Raw genomic sequence first — 25,413 nt, 5'->3', positions numbered from 1 at the left:
AGAGCAGACAATATAGGTGAGGCTGTGAGAGGTTTGTGTCAATGAATGAGAAGGTTGAGAAGGTGGCTTCAGCTTCAGAAACCTATAGGCAGGCAAGGTAGGGAGGAATACTAGATGCCAAGGGTAGAGCTTGATGTCTAGGGAAGAAAAGAGAGACAATACCCATTGTTCTTTGTATTTACTTATTTGTTTAGAGAAAGAAAGGGAACATTGAAGGATTTATTATTGTGATACCTAATTTTCTGCCTTTGAATTATGTTCAGTCAACACATTTACTAGAAGATATATGCGTTTTGAAATTGAACCAATGAATATACTTTTGAACAGGTTAGACCATTCTTTTTAAATAATAAAATTTTCATGAGGTTGGAATAAGACCAGAAAGATAAATGCCCCAAATGGTAAATATATATCTGCAAATTCCCAAACCTCAATGACATCTTTTGATTCTAAGTTCTAAAGAACCGCCCACTTAAAATTAACATTATTGCATGCATTGTGTCAAACAGATTGTGTGTGTGTGTGTGTGTGTGTGTGTGTTGTGTGTGTGTGTGTTGTTATTGTTGTTGTTGATGGCATTGATGAAAAGTGTTCTTAACCTTAATGTTCTTATCTGCCTAGAAATAGAAATTCCGCTCAATCCTCCTAGCACTCCAAAAAATGTTGGGGCAGATTCTTCCTCTCCCTTGCTATCCATCACTCACTACTCCCTAAGCAGGGGTGGAGGACGTCTGGCCCTTGAGTCTTATAAGGCCCACAAAATCATTTCCTCTAGCCCTGCCAAGGCATTAGGGGTGAGTTAATTAAATGTTTGACCAAATATAGCAGGCTATTTTTTCAGTTGATGATTTTGTATGGCCTGTGAATGGTGTTATAAATATCCAAATATCTGCCCATTTCCCCATCTACTCTTATGGCAGACTAAGCTTCCTGCAGTCATCTTGAATGTTTATTTACAACAGGGCTCGATTTACAGGAGAGGTGATAAGAATTCTTGTTCTGACTTTAAGTCCAGGCAGCATTTTCTAATTGATATCTATAAGAAATAAAGTGCATTATGTGTTTTAATGTCCACAGAGCTCCTGTGTGTGTGTGTCAGTTGGTCTATAATATGTTGAGCAGAAAGATGGGATTATTAGATTCCATCAAAGTGAAATAGCTTTGGTGTTTGTTATGATAGTCATAACAACATGTTGTTATGCTTAGCACAATGCACATTATAACATGCTAGAGCTGAAGGGAATCGTAGGGAACATGCAACCAATGTCTCCAGTAATAGCTAGGACACTCAGCTCTGCAAATGTTTAATGATTATCTAAGGTCACAGATTCAGTTAGGGAGAGAACTTAGATCTATTAATATTCAGCTCAAGATATTTCTTTACATAATCTGACTACCCCTCAATAAATATGTATTTAATAAATGGATCAATATGGCATCAAAAGTATAGCCACAAAGCATAGGTTGACTTAGAGTATACTATAACATGAATACATTAGATCTTATAGGGATAGAGCACCTTAGTACTAATTTAAAATTTGATTTTCTGATACTCAATAATAGCAATATTACATCTCATAACTATAAGATTGTACCCTGTAGCAATAAAGTGAAGTGGACTTATAAAAAAGAAGCAAAGAGTGGATGATTTCATCAAAAGAACTCATAGTTTATTGGAGGAAACAGGCATTGAAATAAACCAATACATCACTTACCATGTGGCATCTGCTACTGTGGAGTTTTAGGAATAGTACCATGCAAATGCAAGAGAGTAGGCAGTGGAATCTCTCAGAGAATCTGAAAAGGCATTACAGAGCATCGAGGAGATCTACAAAAGTTGTGAGATGGAAAAGGATTTTTTCATGAATGGAATAGAAAAAAAGACAAGGAACACTGCATCTGTAACATATATTTGTTATTTTTACAGGGCTGGGAAGTGAGAAAGGAGAGGGATCTGTGTGCCAATGAAAGCTAGATTAATAGAGTTCTAAGTGGGTGGGTCCTGGCTGCCCCCATAGGGTGGGAGGAAGAGATGACCATTGGTAGATCCATACATGAGCAGCAGCTCCAAAGACTCTGCTAAAACTTGGATAAAAATAGGATGCCTTAGTAAAGCACAGATTGATAGTGCCTCACCCTGGCTTTAAAATATCATCTGAGCAAAGCCCAGCTTCCCAGGACTGCCAATTTTAGACCTATCAATTTCCCAGCAACACACAAGGCTCTAGTCAACAGAAAGTTTCTCTTTATTCATATATTTCCCTTTCTGCTCCCAGTTGTCTCTCTCTAACATTTCATCACAGTTTTCTTATGAATGCTGCTTGTCTCTCTTCCATTCCCCACAGACTCAATCCCCTTAATATTTACCACACAATTCAAATACCATCTCATTCATAAGCCCTTTCTAGTATATAGTAGAGTTTTCTCTTCTTCTAAGCTGTAACACCTAACTACTATAACTTCCTTTTAATTAGTGCATACTTGATTCCACTCCATTTTAGAGAGAGAGAGAGAGCTAGACACAGATAAAAGGGATGTAAATTCACTGTTTCTTGGCAATTGTGATATTAGCACATGCCCCATTTGGATTCTTTTAAAAAATATTTCAGAGAGGAAGGGAGAGGGAGAGAGAGAGAAAAAAAAACACACAACAATGTTGAGAATCATTAATCTGCTGCTTCCTGCATGCCCCTACTGGGGATCGAGCTTGCAACCCAGGCATGTGCCCTGACAAGGTATCAAACTGTGACCTCCTGGTTCTTAGGTTGATGCTCAACCACTGAGCCATGCCAGCCTGGCCCCTTTTGCATTCTTAAGAGCTATACAATTGCATGCACTACCTCATTTAGTGTGTCACAGTGACCTAGATAAACAAGAGTTATTATAAAATTCAAAGATAGAAACAGCCTCTAAATTGACCAAATGGTTGGTTCAAATTAGAATATTTTTCAGCAGGACTTAGGCCTAACCATCTGATTCCAATACCCCAAAACAATCTGCTTTCTCCCAAAGATAAGAAAATTATTTTATCATAAACATTTCAGACTCCTTACCCTTTTTTGATCAGATGCTACAGCAACTAGGTAAGTTCATAATTGTATATGTTTCCAATTTATAAAGGAAGAATATCTGATTTAAAGGGGCTAAGAGGCTTAATAATAATTGCTTCCTTTTTAATGAGGATCTATTTTGTATCATTTTCCTAAGCATTGCTCCCAAGTACTATTATAATACCCATTTTATAGATTCAAAAAACTGAGGCAAAGGGAAGCTAAGTAACGTCTTCAGAGCTTTAAAGATAATAGACACCAGATCTGCAACTCCAGCCAAATTTTCTGACTCTGAGTCTATACTAATTTAACAATATCCCACTGCCTGAAGGGTAGAAAACAAACAACAACAGAAAGCAGACAAACAAAAAATAAATGAGAAAAGAATATAGCAAGCACCTATTACAAACACCAACTTCTCCAATTTCTAAGACCTAAAGATCCTCAATGACTACATTCCTCCCTGGAGGTAACATACATACTGAAAGAACCTCATAAAAGTTTTTAGGATTCAGGAGAACTATTTAGAACAACACTCAGTAGTCAGAACATTTATGACTTCCCTACAGGGAGCAAATATGATGCTTTAGGACATGCCAACTGAAACGCTGATAGCAACATCAAACTTAGAGATTTGTCCCCTGTGTGGTTCCCCATATTATTTCTATTTCTTTCTCCTTCTTGGCATATCTTGGGTTATTTACATTACCTTTCAATAACTATACTGTTATACAAATACATTAGTAAATGTCTTTCAGGATCACGTTGTTCCTTCAGGGGGTGTATGAGGAAACCCTCTGTCTGGTTGATTTACAAAATGCAGATGGTTAGTAAAACTTGAATTGTTATTGATGCCTCCTAACGTCTCTCTCAGCACCCTCAAAGAGAGTGGCATAATTCTTTAAGACATAATATTGCACTTAGGAATTGCTCTAAAAGATCATCAATCTTCTGTGCATGACTCTGAGCGCTCAGCTAGTGTTAAATAAACCATAACTAGGAATGAAATTCAAAATACTGTGAGCGATTTCTGTAAAATGCTCTCCATTTGCCAATTATGTCCCACCATATTTCATTTTATCAGTTATTCATTATTCTTGGCTAAAAATACAGTTATGACAAATAGTGTATCTCAGAGGAAGTTTCATGATTTTCCCAAGAAATACGATCAATATGTTTCAGCCAAGCCATCGCTTATATTTTGCACTTGGTGAAAATAATATTGTGAATGATGATGATGGTGACTTTATTTGCAGTTGCTGATGAATTAGGCTTTTAGGAATATAAATATAACTAAAAGGAATATCAAAACTAAATGGCATAGTTACCAAAATGATTTCTGCTAAACATAGAATGGACTTCCACTAAGAAGAAAGGCTATCAATGAAGAATTCTTTCCATATTATATACATTTGAATAAAGAAAATACATTCACAATTGAATAGGCAAAAAGAGGTGTTTCACTCACCACATCCCACCTTCCAGGAATAAACTGAAAAATACCCACAGCTTTGAACTTTAAATAATCTACTTGTTTTAAATATATATGATGATGTGTGTTCTGGTTTAGGGTCTTCTTGAATGTTATGCAGTTTAAGAAAAATTACTTAATCTCTCTGACCTTCAATTTCTTAGGTATTTTTAAGCAGTGCTTTAAGTATCAAGTAATAGAATGGCCTGAAATGTTTTTAAATTATGAAGAGCTCTTCAAATAAAAAGAATCTCTTTTATTATAATATATTCCCTAGAGATAAGGAGTTTTAATAGTCCTAAAATAAGATTAAAATGAAAATCATGTATTATTCATGCCTATATGCTATAAAATTACATAAACACAAATGCACTAATATCGCTTAGGCTGGGAAAACCTACATATGAATTAATAGATTTATGAAATTAATTAACAGCAATTACATATTGCCATAGATCACCATCATAAGCAATACACTGTAACTAACAACTGCAGTGTGAGGTATTCAACAAAATCATAAAATTCATCCACACATCTTCTATCCTGAAGTCCTTCTCTTAACCTCCCAACAGCTTTCATGGCATTCAAGCCAAAAAGTCTTTTGAAGTCAAAGACTGTCTCCTCCATCTATGGCTACATCAGTCTTTGAGGGATCCCAGTACCTTTCTCTACAGAGAAGAACAAGGAGTTTTCATTAGAATCTAAGCCTTCAAAGCTTGCAGAAGAAGGCCATGCATCCCAAGAGTGATGGATGCTTGGTGAAAGGGAGAATGTAGTATCTGTCACAGTGTGCAAATGGGAAATGTTGGAGGACTATTGGATCCACATCACAGTAGATAATTCTGGAATGGCTATGAGGTAAGACCAGAGTGAGAGGACATGACTGCTATTCTAGGGAATCTTCACTATTCTCCAAGTAGTGGGGGAATCCTAGAGCAATTATATATTGTCATAGATCACCAAGATAGTGCATTCAGGTTAAAAGGCAGCAGGAAGTCACATGAAGGAAAATCAGGGAGGAAAGGCACATAAGAAAACATATTGTTCTTTAATATCTTCCTTGACTAGAGGTTGGTTTCTTCCCCTATACCCTTTAACTGAGTAATATATGCTCTGTTTCATGCTTTCTCAGGCTAAGATTCTTTTATTCACAGTCACATGGTCTAAAATAAGGAACATAATATTTAGGACCTGGTCAAACTAAGTGCGAACCTCAGCTCTTCAGAATGCTAGCTGTGCAAACCTGGAAATAATTCTTTTCTAGTTCTGAGCCTTGTCTTTTTGTTTGTTTCTAACCTATACAAAGGTAATAATAACAGCCCTACCCTGCAGGGCCACTGGGAGAATTGGAGGCAAAATAAGAAACTCACAAGACACTTAGCAGACCCTCAGAAAATGTGGCTTCATGCAGTATTAGCTGTGGTTACCGGTTACCCTTGTGCATGGACATGGGGAATGCTGCACTTTTTTTCAAAGGAAGACAACATGTGAAATAATTTTCTGGCAGGGAAGAAAATGCACTTATTTGGAAAATGTGGCTTCTAACTTAGAACAAAAGTATTGCTAAAGAATGAGGCACTTACAATAGATATCTTAAAGGCTGTGCACTCATAAGTGAGACAAAATGCAGTGGGGAAGTATGGGAGTGAGCACGAGAACAAGGGAGTGAAGAGGGTCAAGGTCATTGGAGCTGGAATGTCTAGAAGACAACAGTCCAGGGTAATAGATAACATCAGAAGTGGTGAAGACCATCAAGGGAAACAGGAGTTAGTGGTAGAGAAGAAGGCTGTGAACCAGGTGCTGAAGACATCAATGGTTCAGGGAAGTAGTTGGTGATGGCAATAAAGAAGGAGGGGGTAATGGCTGAAAAACTTAATGGCATGCACTTAAAAGGAAGCTATTTTTATATATAAGCTGGAGGCCCAGTGCACGAATTCGTGCACAGGTGGAGTCCCTCAGCCTGGCCTGCGGGGATTGGGCCAAAAATGGCAGTCCAACACTGCCTGCTGCTCCTGCCTGCCTGTGCTCCTGCTCATCCCGGCCCCACTGCACCTGCTGCAGGCTTGCGCCCAGTCAGTCCTGATCGGGAGAGGTTTGCACTGCCATAGCGGCACTCTCCAGCCATGAGCCCTGGGTCTGGCACCCGTCCCAAGTGGGGAGAGAGGGTCCAGGAGGCAATGGGCCCTCTGGGCAGGCAGTGGGACTCCCTTGCCAGCCCAGGATCCAGATCCATCCCACTAAAGTTCATACTGGTTGTTGGGAGCCACCTGGTGGCCACTTTTATATCCTTTCTTCCTTGCAGAGTGTCCAGGGAGGGGAAGTGGCCAGGGTGCCTGAGGCTGATTTCCAGGAGGCCAGTGCCACTGTTGGTATCTTGTAGGCGGCGCTGGTCCGTCAGTGCCTGGCTCATTCTCTGGAGACTGAACCTGCAGGACTACTGAGGGAGTGAGTGGCTGCTGCCTGGCTGCTGGGCCACCAGGATGGGTTGAACAGCAATTGCGTTAAGCGTCTTCCCCCTGGTGGTCAGTGCATGTCATAGTGACTGGTCAACCGGTCATTCAGTCATTCAGTCGCTTAGGCTTTTATATATATACATAATTTGGAAGTGGTAATGCGGGGCAAGCAGAAAACTTATCCCACTACAAAAGCTAACTAAAGCTGGTGGAAAACAAAAGAACCTTGTTTCTCTGTCTTTCACAACCTGCCCAGATATACCTGTATGTCCATGTGCGTATATGTTCACATAAATGTTATATATGCTTGCTTTCATACACATTTAAACAAATATATTATACCCTTACACAATTATATAGAATTACATAAATTCAATAATTCTCTTTAATGCGTTTCTGCTATAATGTGCAATGTTTATTTATATAGTATATGCGGGTGTATTATTTCAATGTTCATAATGGATATATCATTTTTTATACACATCTCATTTCTGTAATGCATCTTACACATTTATATGAATTAGATGTGTGCATTTATTCACATATATATTGCATTTTCTCAGCTGATTGACTTTTTTTTAAAACCATGTTTGGATGGTTCAAGCAGATGTGTGGTGACTCTATTGCGACTTTGCTTTTGGAAATGGATGTACAATGACCTGGAGGAGACAGGAAGAGGGGTGATCTGAGAGGTGGGGGTGCATGAGAAACACTGTTGACTGCCTAGCCAACATGCATTCTTTCCTTACCACTCTAGCTCATTGTTTTGGTATCAGAAGAATTTTGCCTTCTACCCAAATCAAAGTCAGTCTTAACTGTGTTAGACCAATTCTATTATTTCTCCACCATAGCCAATAACTAGTGCTCATGTGACTCCAACATGCAAAAAAGAGAAAACGCTGCTTTAAGGCACTTTGGGGGAAACTTTTTCTGTTGAAAGAAATGAGCCATTTGAAAGAATGGGAAGAGGTTATGCTGTCCAGGTTTCCCTTGCAGATATAGGGACTGAACCAGGACAGCTGCACTGAGACCACAGGTGGATTCTGCCTGGGAGATAAGCAGCACCATTAGGTGAAAGATAGTTAAAAGGCTGAGTTTTGATATAAATAATTAGGTTCAAATTTTGAATACTGATCACAACAAAAACCACTGTTTAAAATACCTTATTTATCACAGTTATCTCCAATTGGTTGGACTTTCCCTTCTCTTTAATTCCAATAAACACTGTCTATTATCTATTAGTACTGGATGCAATGTGTTGTCCAAAATTAGAAGTAATATGGTTTAAACAAACATAATTAGGCTGGCAATTATGATAGTAATATTTAGTCAAAACTCATAGTTCCATTTTCTGGCTGAGTAGTAGTCTCCTGTGTAAATGTACATTTTGTGACAGTATGGGTAGACTTGGAGAGTATTAGGATAAGTGAAATAATCCAATCAGAGAAAGACAAATACCATATGATTTCACTTATATGTAGAATCTAATGAGCAAAATGAACTAAAACAAAAACAAACAAACAAAAAACAAACAAACAAAAAACAACAACAACCTTAGAAACAGACTCATAGATACAGAGAACAGACTGACAGTTTTCAGGGGGTAGAGGAGTCCAGGGTTTAAAAAGGTAAAGGGGTTAAGCAAAACAAACAAAAAACAAACAAACAAAACAACAACACACAAAATAACCTCATAGACACAGACAACAGTGTGTGGATTGTCAGGGGTTGGGAGGTGAGTGGGTGAAGGTAGAAGAAGGTAAAGGAGGGATAAATGGGGACAGAAGGAGATGTGACCTGGAGTGGTGAACACACAATACGATATACAGATGTATTATAGTATTATATACCTGAAACCTGTATAATTTTATTAATCAATGCCACCCCAATACATTCAATAAAAATAACATTCTACAGAAAACTAAATTGAGGAGTAAAATGTATATTCTCAAGCATATATACTGTTTATGGCAAAATTAAAAAAAAACAAGCAAATCAAATAACAGAATAATAATGATGCCTAATGTTTGGAAAGCACTTTCCATTCATAGAGCACTTATTTCTAAATCATTTCCTTTACCCTGGAAACCTGACTTCTATCTCCCTATCTGTGCACCTCCTATTACTGCCTTCTGCCCTTGTAAAGCTCCTCATCTAAGGAAACAGGAAGATGGATAGAGCATGCAAATTTCTGTTTTTCTCCTGTTTGACTACAAACTATTTTTTTCCCCAGAAGCTGGTGGGAAGAAACTAAGTGTAAATAATAACAATGCTTTCAGTCTGTGAAACCATTGAGGATTGTGAATCTGTCACCAGGAGGTGATGAACAATGACACAGTGATACAGAGAGCAGGGACTTGGAAAAGAGTCTCATCTGTTGCCTTTTAGACAGGTAACACATCATCTCTGGATTTAGGGTGACAGCTGGTGTGCCAGATCAAATTTACATTGAGAGTGGCTGCAAAGTTGTGTAAAAAAGAAAGGGAAGGAGGGAGAAAGGGAGGAGAAAGGAATTTTTTAAATTGAATCCCACCACATGTAAAGCAATACACTGTTATTTTATATATATACACATATATATTTGTATATATGTGTTAGTATGTCTAATACATATATAATTTCTGTTAATATAGTCTCTATCTCATTAAACCCTGTACTACTATTGTGGGCCATTACTTCCATGGATCCAGCTGATCTCCTAGCACATATGGGTCCAAAAGAGATATTTCTCAAAATAATGAATAAATATTAAGCTTGGAAAAGTGGTTAAAGTCTATCTAAATCACTCATCTTATAGATAAAAATTTAAAAAGTTATATATTCTGTCACTTGTCCAAAGTTACATAGGCAGTAGAAGAGTTGGTGCCAGAACCACAACGTTCAGAAAATCAGGTAAATTTCTAAATCTTCATTTAGTTTGTGCATATTTACTAAGGTTCTTCCATCCTCAAATGGATCACTGATCTAGCAATGACCAGATGAAAATATTTTGCAGAATGTAAGAGACTCAGGAGTGAAGAAAAAAGAAAAAAAAAATGGTAGGGGGGTGTACTAGTAAGTTATAACGTCATAAACTGGTCCATTAGGTTGGCTTCTTAGAAGGTTTCAGGTAGCCCAGGAGAATGGGAGGCATTTCTGTGTATGAAAATTCTATGGGCAAATGAACACCAGTTTGGGTGGAAGAGGGTTTATTTCCCAAAGATTTGATGCACATCTTGACCACCTTCCCTATCCTCATCTGTCCTCTGATTTTCCACTACATATAGGCAAAGATATTCTTTGGAGTCAGAAAGGCCTGAATTGAAGTCTTGGTCCCTGCTATCTTAGGAAATGTTACAAAATTCTCACAATTTTCTAGCCTTCCATTTCCTCTTAAAAATTGCCAATTGCCCAGATCTGAAGGGGTTGTGTGTTAAATGTGATCAACTCTGCAAAGACCTTAAGACCCAAGTTCAGTGTGTGGAACATAATACATGTTTTAAAATAGCACTTTCCTTTTCCCTCCCTCTCACTTTTAAGTCATTTATCACTGTACTACAGGCCTGGTGCATGAAATTCATGCATGGGTAGGGTCCCTTGGCCTGGCTGGCGATCAGGGCCGATAGGGGCCTTCTGGCTGCCAGCTGGGGCCTTCCTTCCGGCTGCCGGCCAGGGTGCCCCTTCCCCAGCTGCTAGCTGCTATCCAGCACCTTCCTTTGTTTTACGCTGCCCCCTGGTGGTCAGCACACATCATAGTGAGTGATCGAACTCCTGGTCTCCCAGTTGAACTCCCTAGGTGACACTTTGCGTATTAGCCTTTTATATATATAGATTCTGGATATTGTAATTGTTTGGACAGACATCTTCTTACTATATAACAGTAGAAGTTCACTGAAGATAGGAATCCAGTCATGTTGACCATTGTGTCATCAGCCATATTTCTTCACATTTTAGGAAATATCAAATTCTGTGTGTTTTGAGTCCAAGCTTAGAACCCATAGAGCAAGCCATGAGCTGAAACTGCAGTTACATGCAGAATTCCTTCTTTTTCAGGAAGCCTCAGTTTTGCTCTCTAAGCCTTTTAACTGGCTGAATCTGGCCCACACAGAATGTCAAGGATAATATTTATTTAACGTTTACTGATTATAGATTTTCATCACATCTATAAAAGATCGTCACAGCACATTTAGGACAGTGCTTGATTGAATAACTGGGGACCATAGCCCAGCCACGTTGACATGTAAAATTGACCATCAAAACAGCCATGACTTAATAGAGAATATCTTGATAATGTACTAAAAATAATTTATTTTGTATTACATTATATAATGCATTATCTCATAGAATGCAAGGCAAATATTGTTGTTCCCATTTACTAAGGAGAATACTGGGGCTAATGGTACTCAAATAAAGCTCAAATCCCACTGCAGTTCAGTGGCATCTGGTCCCATAACCCAGGTCCTTGATCAATAAAAGGACACGACCTTTATTCATACAAAGCATTTTGCATCATTGCATTTCTAATGGAGAGTGCTGTTCTCACTGTCCCTTCAGGCTAGAGTGCATATGTTGGGACAGTAGAGTTATGATACAGAAAAAGTCCCAATCAATGAGTCACCTGGAATTTAAATGATCAAGAAATTGTGTGGGCAAGAAATTAAATTATTTTGTTAAGTCAATGACTTTTGGGGGTTGTTGGTTAACAGAGCATAACCTGGTTTATGTTAATGAATGAATTTCATTAACTGTCTTAGGGAGTTGATTTAAGGATTTTATTGGATAAAAGATGCGAAAATGCTGGAAAAGGCTAATCATTAATGTGCTTTTAATCCTACAGCTGTGTTTCAATTAAATCATTGGCAGCTATAAACAAATGTGGGTATCATGGATGACTTCACTCAATGGATAGTATTTATTTCTACAAGAAGTTTTACCAGCTGAATAAGTCAAAGTGCTGTTTTAATTTTAATTCAGCACAAAAGTCAAGACCCCACACCAGAGAAAAACAGCTGAAATAAAATTTTCAGGCAATAAATTAAGCTTTTTAAGATCCTCTTTGGCCTCTTGCCCAGCCCAAGTTCAGACACATAATAATCATAAATGTACTTTTATTTCTAAGATGCCAACTGTTCTTGGTTCATGTTGTAAGCATTGTATTAAGATTAGTCACACATCAATGTGCATGCAGCAGGCTTGAAAGAGTTAAAAATCTGTTCAGCGAATGCAGAAAGTTGTTGTAAAAAAGAGTTTTTTGCCAATGCTGTCTATATTCAAGGAGCAATTTGAACTGGTTATGCACATTAAGGTGACATGGAGTAATTTCTATGAAGCTAGAAATAACGTTTTTTCCCACACCCACCAGTATAGAAATATTTTGTTCAGAGCCCATGGATATCAGAATAATTTAAATTTAGTCTGTATAACTTTAAACAGAACAAAATTGATTGAAAGTTCCTATTAGAAAGTAATAACTAAAATCAAAGAAATAGATAATGCAGAATAGTTCAGAATAGAAACAATACTTTCAGAATTATTACATACTAGAGGCCTGGTGCACAAAATTTGTGCACTTGGGGTGGGGGTTCCTCAGCCTGGCCTTCACTCTATCACAGTCTGGGAGACTTCAGGGAATGGCCTAAGCCATCAGTCAAACATCCTAGCGCTGTTGTGAAGGCGGGAGAGGCTCCCACCACCACCGCTGCACTCACCAGCTGTGAGCCCTGCTTCTGGTTGAGCGGCACTCCCCCTGTGAGAGCGCACTGACCACCAGGGGCAGCTCTTGCATTAAGCATCTGCCCCCTGGAGGTCAGTGCACGTCATAGCGACTGGTTGTTCTGCCGTTCAGTTGATTTGTATATTAGCCTTTTATTATATAGGATAATTCTTATCAATAAAAAATAAGATATTCTTGGTATTTAACATCATAATTATTATATTTTATGTCTGTAAATTCTTTATAATTTATTGAATAATAATGACATGGAACTTCACTTATTGATATCTTACTATGTTATTTAGAAAATGTGAAGGAGGAGTTGCATATATGGCCCCATTCATTTTTACAATAACCAGTGAGGTAAGTAAGTATCTTTATCTCTGTTTTACAGATAAGGACTTTGAGGTTCCCAACTTACTTAAGGTTTTCTAACTACTAAGGCTTTGAACTAGGAAAAGATGTGGTGAGTTCCTTTTATTTTCTATGAGAAGTCAGAGTCCAAAATTTATATGTGATCTCTCAATGTCTAACTTTCAACAGCTAATTCAAAACAAACGTTTAAATGTATATGCAGGCCAGATTTTATTCATAGGCTGTCAGATGCAGCCTTTGTTTTATTTGAGAATAAGGGACTGTTGTACAATGATTTTAGAATTGGTTGGGAAGATTTTTATAATCTGCCCCCCCCCCCCTTGTTCACCGATGATTCTTTTTTTAAAAAAAATATGTTTATATTGATTTTAGAGAGAGAGGAAGGGAAAGGGATAGACAGATAGAAAAATCAATGAGAGAGAACCATTGATAGGCTGCCCCCTGCACATAACCCACTGGGAATCAAGCCTGCAACCTGGGCATGTGCTCTGACCAGGAATTGATCCCGGTGACCTCTTGGTTCATGAGTTGACCTCAACCACTGAGCAACACTGGCTGGGCATCACTGATTATTCTAAATCCATCAATATTGAATAACTCCTTACTCAACCCAGAAGGAATTAAAATGTCAAGATGTCTACTGGGCAGACACTACTCCCACTAACACCCTCACAAAGAAATTAGAGGTTAAATAAGATATAAATGACTGCTCTCAGATACCAATATGAGAGGGAAAAGGAAGCATCTGCAGAGATGGAGAAAACTCAGATGTATTGGAGGAATGACTTGAAAGGAAGGTCAATCCAAGATTACCATTTCTCCTCAACAACACATGGGGTTTCAGAAATAACCTAATATTCGATTGGCATTTCAATGGAACAAAGTAACCCATCTGCTTTTTATCCATATGTGTCCAGAACCAATTAAGATATACAGTGAAATCATTTCTTTGGAAAACAAGGTATTTGTTGTTTTAGTGTAATATATGAATTTGAGTTGGTAACTTAGATCTGTTTCTGAAATAGACTTTAAAATAATTTTCTCCTGGACTTTAACACAGCATCACTCACTCCTGGCTTTGCATTTATGTGAGGAGCTTCTAAAAACATGGATGCCCAGTTCCCACCCAACAGGTTCTGATTGAATTGATTTGGGATGGGACCTGGGCTTCAGTTTACATTGTAAATCTCCTCATCTGATTTGATTATAGAGCCAACATGGAGAAAGAAGCAATAAACAGTACTTCTCAAAAACCCTAACTTACCTGTGCATCACCTGAGAAGCTTGTGAAAATGCAGAGTCTGAATCAACTGGTGCTGAGGTGGGGCCAGAGCACATTTCTAATAAGCTCTGGACTGATGCTGAGGTCACTGGTACCTCAATAAAACTTTGAATGGCCAGGTCTCAATCACTGAGATGCTCTCTCTCAGGGAGAGAATGATTAGCAGGTCAGAGCCTGGCCAACTGCAGCAAGGGAATTTGCTATCTCCTACCTGGGCCAGTGAGGCACAGGCCTCCAAGTTTGTTTCGGTTGATTGACTGACTGACTGACTGATTGATTGATTGATTGATTTTAGAGAGACAGAAGGGGAGAAAGAGAGAGGGGGGGTCAGTTTGTTTTACCACACAGTTATGTATTCATTGGTTGATTCTTGTATGTGCCCTGACTGAAAATGAAACCTGCAACTTCGGTATATTGGTACTATGCTCTAACCAACTGAGCTACCCTGTCTGGGCCCTCCAAGCTTGTTTGTTGTTGTTTTCTTTTTTACATCCTCACCCAAGGATATGTTTTTATTGATTTTAAGAGAGAGGAAGGGAAAGATAAAGAGAGAAATAGTTATAGGTTGTCCCTCCTGAACATGCCCTGACCAGGAATCAAACCTGCAACCTTTTGGTGTACAGAAGTTGACCTTAGCCCCAGTAAGCCTTTGATGAGGAACCACAGATTCTTAACAGGCTAGGAAAGGCTTGAGTTACAATGAAATAGCAATTATTTCTCCTAATTGCACAAATCCTGTGGGTCATGACTTTGTCACATATGAGTCAGGAAGCAGAGGGAGTACAGAAGCCAGTTCACCAGTGCTTCCCAGAGGTTTGGCCCAGGGAAGAGTGTCGGGAAGTGAGAGGAATGCCTCCTTCTAACCTAGTTCATCAAAAATTGCTTGAAGCTAACCTTGCCTATGGTGGAAATCTGGTATCTGGCTTCTTGAATCCCTGAATCCCAAAGCTAACAATCAGTACTGCAAGTGCCAAAGGAGGCCAATGTGGAGATGTCACTCCAAGCAAAAATATAAGTTGCATTATAATAGGGCTTTGGCCCAACCTTATTTTGTCTCCTGCCATTTTGGTCTAGGTCAGTCAGTGGTCGGCAAACTGCGGCTTGTGAGCCATGTGCGGCTCGCGAGCCGCAGTTTGCCTCTCTGTTGACTAATGAGTTTGTCGACCACTGGTCTAGGTTATCCATGTCTGAGCCTCAATTTCTTGACCCCCCTTCTTGCTGAAGACCTCAACCAACTCCTGACCAATTTTACCCAGAATTTTGTAGGGTTCCTGGACATTGGGGTTTTAAGAAAATTCTCCTAAATGGTCCCAATGTGAATGCACAGTTGAGGGCCACTGCTCTCTAAGACTCTGGAAAGAAAGCATTAAAAAATATATTTGACCACATATCTAAGTTGCAAATCTTAATTCAGGTGGATTAACCTTCTTGGATCTGTTTTTTTAGTCCCTCCTCCTAAAGCAGAGAGAAGGAGAATGCTCTCCGTTTACAAATGTTCTAAGCAGCCTCCTTTGACCTGGCCTGCCCTGGGAGGAGAGCTCCCAAACAGGGGGCAACACTGGACTGGAGTTGGTGCACCAGGTCCATGGGGCATCAAGGAAGTGCTGAGAAATACCCAAAGTCCATACACCAAGAGAGAGGATTCAAGGAGGAAAAGAACACACAGTCACCAAAAGAGGTACTAAAAATATTCATGTATTTGCTAATCAAACTGAAACTCTAATCTCTGATGCCTTAGAACCATAATGCCCTTAGGAGTGGGGAAGATTTTGATCTAGAAATATAAGTACCCCTTTAATACTTTGCTTATACCTCTTCCAAGTATATTCCCATTCAAAGCCATACCTTTACTAGTATTTTGTGGATAAACAGTTTTGCCCCTTCTAAAGGCACTTGCATTTTGTTTGCCACATATGCATATTTGGTCACTTAGGAAACCACTTTACATATGTGCTGAACATCATTCTTTATTGTTCACCCTAACTATACCCCTGGCCCTAAATCTGTTCTTTGTCTGCACAGTGAGTTAGTCATTGGTGTATATAAAATAACTAGTTTTGTAAAGTATAAAATACAGTTCACCTTAATTGTCATATATGTTACAAATTTGGATTTGCACCTTATTGTGATTTACATGACTATATTAAATGTACTTACCTATAGCAGCTTATTAAATGTATTTCCTTATAACAGCAATTGGAGAAACCTGATGTTCAGTTCAAATTTGCATAATATGTAAGAAGGGAATTATAAGTGTCTTCTGGTAAGCAGGACTTGATGTGCTACCCAATATTTCATATATATATATATATATATATATATATATATATATGGCATTTGTGTATGTTTGGATTACAGATGAACAGATTTTCAAAGGACTCAGAAAGAAATGATGGACCTTGAGCACTGCCCTATCCTCCTTCTTTCTTTCCTTCCCTGATTAAACCAACCATTCCCTAATCCCTGGTTTGTTTGAATGTTTATTTTCAAAACATTGATTGATAGCAAAAAATAAAATAAAAGAATATTAGAAGAAAGCAAAAACCGGAATTCTACATTTGCATTCTGGTGATATAACTTCAAATATGAAGTCTGCCTCATACTATGTCAGGGAATTGACCTTCCCAATCTGGGCCTCAGTTTCCTAAAATCTAAACAAAAGGAGGTCTTCTAGGTGGTTTCTCTGCCAGTTCTAGAATCCTACTCTTTGGGAAAAGAAAGCCCTGAAGTGGTTAACAGCTGCTCGGAGTCTAGGAAAATGCAATGAGAAGCTGTCTTAGTTGGAACACACTGGTGACCCTCTCACCCACTTCCCTGTCCTCACTTGCATTCCTGTCCTCATCCCACCCCTACCCCCAAACTCCCCCAAGCATGTTACACATAGACCTGTCAAACTGGTCCTTTAGATGAAGTGCCACTAACAATATAATCGTTTTTGTTTCTAAAAATATCTGCGTTCACTCACCTTGTAAAGCCAGGACAGATGCCGGGGGTCTGGACTTGTTTGGGAATTTTTCATTGTAGCTTGAGTGCCAGACCCAGCAGACAGAGCTCTGACATCAATTAGCAGCACGACAAATCGGCAGGAACCTTTCTGGAAAGAGCGTCCACACTGACAGTGAAGCATGGCGGTTGAGAAGCAACCCCTCCAGTAACACTTTGTCATTTTCCCACATTGCTGTCAAACCTCTTCCCTTCCCCCAGACTTATAAAACACACACCTGAATGCACACATTCTTCCAATTACAAACATACACCTGAGTGCACACAGGCATGCTTACACACACATCAAGGGGTGTGCCTATAGGTGTACCCATGCCTCTCTCCATATAGTCACACACTAAGCACTTAAATTTGCTTATACATGCAAGCCTTCACAACCACATGCATGCACATACTCATGCATCTGCAAACACACACACATGCACAATATCATACATTCACCTATGCATGCAATCCCAGGTGTACCTTCTAGTTGCCCTCAGGCTCATGCACATGCCTGCAAACCCAGCACTCACATGGCTATGCACATAGGTTATACACAGACAATTTCTCAGTCACACATACTCAAATGTACGAGCTTGCATAGTGAGACATGCACATGAGTTCAGTCAAGTACAGGCAGAGTTTACACAATGAGATGTGCAGGTGAGCACACACAAATGCAGGCAGGCATAAATAGCCACATACTTACCACCCAATGCAAGGGACTAAAGACAAGTCTCCAAAGTAAAGTTGGAAAGCTTGGCTGATCTTACTCTGAATAAAGACTATAAAAATCCAGGGTAAACAAAGCAATGCTTCCCATACCTTCAGTTTTAATACTAGTATATCTAGCTATAAAAATATTTATCTTCTCTCTCTCTCTCTCTCTCTCTCTCTCTCTCTCTTTCTCTTTCTCTCTTTCTCTCTGTCTGGCCATTCAGGGTATTCGAGTTATGCTGGCTATTTAGGGTACTTGAGTTATGTTTACATAACAAGGTCTTGGAACATTTAATCAAATTAATATTTCTTTTACGGGAAAAGATACTGCCATCAATGGTTGGTTTTCGCTGTTGTTTAGTACCATTTCCTTGATGGAAAACTCTTCACGGCTGTTCAGTCTTGACATGTTTCACCGCAAATTGCATCTATTTGCTTGCAGCCCCAACAATCGCCTCTGAAAGTTTTCAGACCACAGGCTGGGAAAGAAGGAAGGCTGCTGTTCTAAGTCTCCATATCTTTTATACCTTTCAGGTGTTTGAGAAGTTAAGCAGCTTTATTAATTAACACTTAACTTTGGGGCATGTGAGCAGAAGCAAAGGAAGAAGGAGTGTGCTGTTGTCCTCACTGTGGGCGAGAACAGCTGGAGTCAGAGAACAGAAACAGAACAACAGAGTGGCTTTATTTACTCAGGCTGGAACCATACTCCTGGGGCCCCGGCGGGCAGTAATTCAACGGGCCATGGAGTGAGGTAGAATAAGAAACAGAAGCCTGGGCAGGAACTGGGTTCTCCACTGAGCACTTGGAGCAAGGTGCCTTGTACTCTAAGATTTGGGTGCCTTACATATAAGGTAAGGACGCTAACACCCTATTGAATTTTTGTAAGGGAGAGTGATCACAAATCATTGCATGCTTATATCTTCCCTTTAGTTGTCTGCAGAATAAATTATGTAATCTGTTTACTAAGTACTTAATTTATGATAGAATTCATGTGGTTTGCAAGCTCTTAAAGTCCTATTTGAAAAGGGACCATTCTATGCTCATAATTGCTTATTTTCCCCCCTTGATGAGAAAGTTTCTGTGAAATTTCATGAAGGTAGAGATTTCTCTCTGCGTTGTTCACTGGCAAATCCCCAGTACCTGGATAAGTCAGTGTCTGGCACATAGATTATCAAGTATTTCTTGAGCCTGGCCGCTGTTGCTCAATGGTGAGCTTCAACCCATGAACCAAGAAGTCATGGTTAGATTCCCAGTCAGGGCACATGCCCAGCTTGCATGCTTGATCCCCAGGGTGGGGTGTGCAGAAAGCAGCTGATCAATGATTCTCTCTCATCATTGATGTTTTCTCTCTCTCTCTCTCTCTCTCCTCTCTGAAATCAATATATAAAGTATTTCTTGAATTGACATATTAAGTTCTAAAATATTTCTATTTGGATTTTGTATCCTAAGCCAAAAACACTTTTGGTGAAGAGTCACTCTTTGTTCTTTCTAAGAAGGACCATACTTATAATGGCCTGAATGTGCTTCCCCCAAATTTCACATGTTGAAATCCTTACTCCCAATGTGATGATATTAGGAGGTGGGGCAGTTAGTAGGTCATGAATCAAATTTGTGCTCTTATAAGTGGGACTCCAGAGAGCAATCTCACCCTCCTTCCACTATGTGAAGGCAAGGAGAGAACCAAATGCAGTGAAAGTCAGAGACACCTGCTGAAGAAGGTGTCTGTAAAGGCCAATCTCTAAACCAAAGTGAGAAAATGGGCTCCCAAAAGTAATGAATAAAGAGCAAAACCAACACTCATTTTGTTGAACAACTAGTAAAGGCTATGCCAAGTAGCCAGAAGAGCATCCCTGCCATTCATTTCACAACTGCAATGTGTGCAGAGCAAGTGGATCCAGGTAACCTTGAAGCTGTTTTTCAGGGACAAGAGACTTCAATTTGGGGGCAACAGGGCTGCAGCTGATTTGTGGGGAGAGCAAAGGCTCCAAGAGTTCACAGTCACATGACCCTGTTAAGTAAGCAATCCCACCCTGTTACGTGAAAAAAAAATGTGTTGATGCAGAAAATAGTTCTGGCCCCAACATAACACAAACTCCTAAAAATAGCTGGTCCTGTAAGAACCCACCTCATTCAAAGATAAGAAATTATGAAAAAGGAAGCAACTCAGAATCTATACAAAGATACTATCAAAAATAAGTAGAAAAGAAACAGCAAAATGTGAAAGAGGACTAAGCTTCACCAGAAAAAAATATTGTCACAGAGCAGATGTAAAATATAAGCAAACAAGTAATAAATAACATTTTTAAAATAACTTTTAAAAGAGTAGACTAGTAAAATATGTCAAGTTAACCAAAAGAAATGAAACACGAACTGGCAGCATGTGGGAAATAAGTGAAAAGAAAAAACACACAAGATCTTCCAAAATCATGTTTGCATTGGAAGCAGCACAAAAGAAAAACAGAAGGTGCTGAAAACACAGCAAGGCTGTGATAGGCTAGAGAAAAAAATAACAGGAAAGTAGACAAAGAGTTTTAGAAGATTGCAGATGGCAAGTGTGGAATAAGGGAAAGAAAGAAAGGACCTCACACATGCATGCACACATACTTATGAAAGGCAGTTCCAAAATGAAATAAATATGTTTTACAGATATAGTACAATAACTATTTTCAGATATAAAAGAAGGTCTAATTTTACATGTTGAAAAGGTACACTGTGACCTAAGCTTTTTGAAAAGAAAATGAGGATCTGATAAAGTTTCTTTTTTTTTTTTTTTAAATTTCTTTATTGATTAAGGTGTCACATATTTGTCCTCATCCCCCCATTCCCATCCCACCCCTCTCCCCACGCATGCCCCAATCCCCTGTTGAACTTAACCGTTGGATAGGCTTATATGCATGCATACAGGTCCTTTGGTTGAACTCTCCCCCTCCCCCCCACCCTCCCCCTACCCTTCCCTATCCTCCCTCTGAGGCCCGATAGTCCGATCGATGCCTCCTTGCTTCTGGTTCTGTTCTTGTTCCTCAGTCTATGTTGTTCATCATTTCCCCTAGATGAGCGAGATCATATGTCACTAGATATATACTAATAAGAACTGAATGTGAGACGAGCAATAATAGTTATGCTGACAGGCAAATGAATCAATCTGTAGCGAGCTTCCCCCTGGACCAACAGTTCTTTTGAGACCCAATTTCAATGTCCAGTAGTTCCTTATGTGTACATGTCAGCACTGACCCCTCAGCTCTGGATGGTGGACAAATGGTGGTAATGGAGGTCCGACTCCCTCTGGTTTGGTCTCGGCCGAACCCAGAGGCACGGCGTCACCCGGACTAAGGGGCACGTGGCCTCACCCATACCCAAGGGGCGCGTGGTCTCACCCGGGCCTGGGACCCAGCCTCACCCGGATGGATCCAGGGGCGCACGGCCTCACCCGGACCCAGGATCTGGCTTCACCTGTACCCAGGGACGCTTGGCCTCTCCCAGACCCAGGGGCACGTGGCCTCACCCGGGCTTAGTTGCACAAGGCCTCACCTGGTTCCAGGGACACATGGTCTCACCCGGACCCAGGGACACATGGCCTCTCCCAGATCCAGGGCCACTTGGGCTCACCCGGGCCTAGGTGCACGAGGCCTCATCCGGATCCAGGGACGCATGGTCTCACCCGGACCCAGGGACGCTTAGCCTCTCCCAGACCCAGGGGCACGTGGCCTCACCCGGGCCTAGGTGCACGAGGCCTCATCCGGATCCAGGGACACATGGTCGCACCCGGACCCAGGGACGCTTGGCCTCTCCCAGACCCAGGGCCACTTGGGCTCACCCGGGCCTAGGTGTACGAGGCCTCACCCGGATCCAGGGACGCATGGTCTCACCCGGACCCAGGGACGCTTGGCCTCTCCCAGACCCAGGGCCACTTGGGCTCACCCGGGCCTAGGTGCACGAGGCCTCATCCGGATCCAGGGACGCATGGTCTCACCCGGACCCAGGGACGCTTGGCCTCTCCCAGACCCAGGGGCACGTGGCCTCACCCGGGCCTAGGTGCACGAGGCCTCACCCGGATCCAGGGACACATGGTCTCACCCAGACCCAGGGATGTTTGGCCTCTCCCAGACCCAGGGCCACTTGGGCTCACCCGGGCCTAGGTGCACGAGGCCTCACCTGGATCCAGGGACACATGGTCTCACCCGGACCCAGGGACGCTTGGCCTCTCCCAGACCCAGGGCCACTTGGGCTCACCCAGGCCTAGGTGCACGAGGCCTCACCCGGATCCTGGGACACATGGTCTCACCCGGACCCAGGGACGCTTGGCCTCTCCCAGACCCAGGGCCACTTGGGCTCACCCGGGCCTAGGTGCACGAGGCCTCACCCGGATCCAGGGACACATGGTCTCACCCGGATCCAGGGATGCTTGGCCTCTCCCAGACCCAGGGCCACTTGGGCTCACCTGGGCCTAGGTGCACGAGGCCTCACCCGGATCCAGGGACACATGGTCTCACCCGGACCCAGGGACGCTTGGCCTCTCCCAGACCCAGGGCCACTTGGGCTCACCCGGGCCTAGGTGCATGAGGCCTCACCCGGATGCTGGGACACATGGTCTCACCCGTACCCAGGGACGCTTGGCCTCTCCCAGACCCAGGGGCACTTGGGCTCACCCGGGCCTAGGTGCACGAGGCCTCACCTGGATCCAGGGACGCATGGTCTCACCCGGATCCAGGGACGCTTGGCCTCTCCCAGACCCAGGGCCACTTGGGCTCACCCGGGCCTAGGTGCACGAGGCCTCACCCGGATCCTGGGACACATGGTCTCACCCGGACCCAGGGACGCTTGGCCTCTTCCAGACCCAGGGCCACTTGGGCTCACCCGGGCCTAGGTGCACGAGGCCTCACCTGGATCCAGGGACACACGGTCTCACCCGGACCCATTGACGCCTGGCCTCCCCCAGACCCAGGGGCACGCAGCCCCACCCGGGCCTAGGTGCACGAGGCCCCACCCGGATCCAGGGACACATGGTCTCGCCCGGACCTAGGGGTGCGTGGCCTCTCTCAGACCCAGGGGCACGTGGCCTCACCTGGACCTAGGTGCACGAAGCCACCCGGACCCAGGGGCGCGTTACCTCTCTCAGACCCCTGGTCGCGTGGTCTCACCCGGATCCAGGGGCTCACGGCCTCACCCGTACTCGGGACCCAGCCTTACCCGGATCCAGGGGCCCACGGCCTCACCCGGACCCAGGGTTCAGATTCGCCCGGACCCAGGGGCACATGGCCTCACCCGAACCCGGAATCCAGCTTCACCTGGACCCAGGGGCGCGTGGCCTCACCCAAACCCAGGGGCGTGAGGCCTCACCTAGACCCAGAGGCGTGTGACCACATCTGAGCCCAGAGGCTCGCAGGCTCGCCTGGACTCGGGTCTCAGCGGGGTTTCGTCTTCTTGATCCCAATTCCTGTTGGTCAATTCCCTCTCAGCAATTCCTTCGGTCATTTTCTCAGAGCTCCAGGGCGGCTGCCGCAGAACTCGTTGGGCGGCGGGCTCTGCGAGGCTCTGGTGTGCCCGGTGCCCGGCGGTGGGCTGGTCCGGTGTCGCTGCGTCGGCCCTTGGGTCTGCAACGGTGGCCAGTCGCTGAGCGTGCGCACCTGGCCACTTCGGGGCATTGAGATTCTTGAAGGACTCGGAGGTCAGCAAGCACGGAGTCTCCCTCCCCATGTCTCCCAGGGGCTCGTCTGTCCGTGCTCGGCAGCGAGTGGAGCCGTCCCCTCAGCCGGAGACCGCCGGGGGAACTGCGCCGAGCACTTTCCAGGCCACCATTGTGTCGCCTGAGCCATAGTTCTTAAAGTGTGGACTTTGGGTCACCGGCATCAGCATCATCCTGCGTACCCCTCTCTTTTATTCTAGTTGTAGAGCATCTGCTCAGCCAGCCCCCCGGTCTTTCTGGCTGGTGTCTGCTCTGCTCTCCCGTCGTAGTCTCAATATTGTTGTGGTAGGCATCGATCAGGCTGCCGCCCTATGTCTCCATCTTGGTCCTCCTTTGTACAGTTAAGTCTTGATTGTTGTTGGTGTCACTGGGAGGGATTGTCCTCCAGGCCAATTGGCCGTGAGGACCCTCTTTGTCTATATAGGAAGAGTTGCTGTGCAGGAGACATGTTTGTGGGCCGGGTCTTGATGCAGCAATGCCTTGGCGCTCACTGAGTCTGCCTCTAGAATGCCTCCCTTATGCAAGTGATTGAAATCTGGTGTCATCTCCCACCAACCACTAGATGCCCTCGTTTCTGGGTCTCCAATGTAGTGTGGGTCAGCCACTACCTGAGGCACTCAGCAGGAAAAAGCTTCTGCTCAGCTTGGCTGGGGCGGAGCTACAGGGTGGAGCCTACAACCTTGGCTTCCTGTCAGCCCCGCCCTATGAGGCTCCTGTGTCTGTGTCCCTCTGTATTCCTTGCAAACACCTCTGAGAGAAACGCGCCCTGGAGTTTCACCCACTGCCAAACAGTCCAGTCCCTCCCCTAATGAATCTGGACTCCCAGATTCTCGCCTGGAACTGGGTTTCAGTGTAGTTGGAACTGGGTCTCAGCGCAGTCTGGCGTCCCTGTCTCCTTCCCAGCAGGGCCACCCAGTGGCGCAGGCAAAAGTCCGTCCTCTGCGCACCTTCCAGTGCGCGCGTCTGGAGCCGCCGCTTCTCTGTGCCTCCGCCACCACAGCCCAAATTCATTCCCCCAGCGTGCGCCTGGCTTCCCAGGGTTTCGCCCGGAACTGGGGTTCAGTGCAGTCGGAACTGGGGTTCAGCACGGTCCTGAGCTTATGTCTCCTTCCCGCTAGGGCAGTTCAGTGGCGCAGGCAACAGTCCGTCCTTTGCGCCCCTTCCCGTGCACGCCGTTGGAGCTCTGCCTTCCCCCGCTCCTCTGTGCCTGCGCCCCACAGCCCAGATTCATTCCCCCAGCCTGCGCCTGGCTTCCCAGGGTTTCGCCCGGAACTGGCGCTCAGTGCAGTCGGAGCCGGCGCTTAGCGCACTCCGGAGCCTTTATCTCCTTCCTGCCAGTGAACGCCGGCCAGGCCGTCAGCCGCCCCTTCCTCTCCGGCTCCATCCTCCCCGCAGGCGCGCGTGCTCGTGTCTCCGCCAGTTTCTCCATACCTCAGGCTTTTACGGCTCCCCCGATTGTCCCCGTGGCCCTCTCCTTCCCCCCAGCTGTGGGCATTTCAGTCCGCCAGCTCTCCTGTGGTTCTGGACGATGTCCGTTCTGACCTCTAGTTGTGCCTTTGAAATTGTTGTGCCCGGCTGCAGGTTAGGTGTTTCACCTATGCCGCCATCTTGGTTTCCTGATAAAGTTTCTGGTCTTCTAAGATAAAGAATACTTTGGGCACCTATGCAAAATTATCAGATCAGCCATATGAGTAAAATGTCAGGC

The sequence above is a fragment of the Eptesicus fuscus genome, chromosome 2 (genome assembly GCF_027574615.1).
Source record: "Eptesicus fuscus isolate TK198812 chromosome 2, DD_ASM_mEF_20220401, whole genome shotgun sequence".
Lineage (NCBI taxonomy): Eukaryota > Metazoa > Chordata > Mammalia > Chiroptera > Vespertilionidae > Eptesicus > Eptesicus fuscus.
This window is presented reverse-complemented; position numbering follows the sequence as displayed.